The following is a 256-nucleotide window of genomic DNA, read 5'->3' as shown; positions in this document are numbered from 1 at the left end:
GGGGGGTGCGGGGGGGGGGGGTTGAAGGGGAAAGGTGGAGCATGAATCATGTAACCATGTTAAAAATGAATATTAATAAATGTTAAAAAAAAAAGTACTGCTGACTTGGCAGAAATTTAAAAATTTTTTATTAATTTTTTTAAAATTCTGAATTTTATAGGTGCCAAATAAAATTACAATTTCCATATTAAAAAAAAAAGTTTGCTTTGGTCTGGAATCAGACTCAGTCCTTTTTCTCTGGAAGTAGATGGCATTT

This window comes from Gracilinanus agilis, chromosome 3 (assembly GCF_016433145.1).
Source record: "Gracilinanus agilis isolate LMUSP501 chromosome 3, AgileGrace, whole genome shotgun sequence".
Classification (NCBI taxonomy): domain Eukaryota; kingdom Metazoa; phylum Chordata; class Mammalia; order Didelphimorphia; family Didelphidae; genus Gracilinanus; species Gracilinanus agilis.
This window is presented reverse-complemented; position numbering follows the sequence as displayed.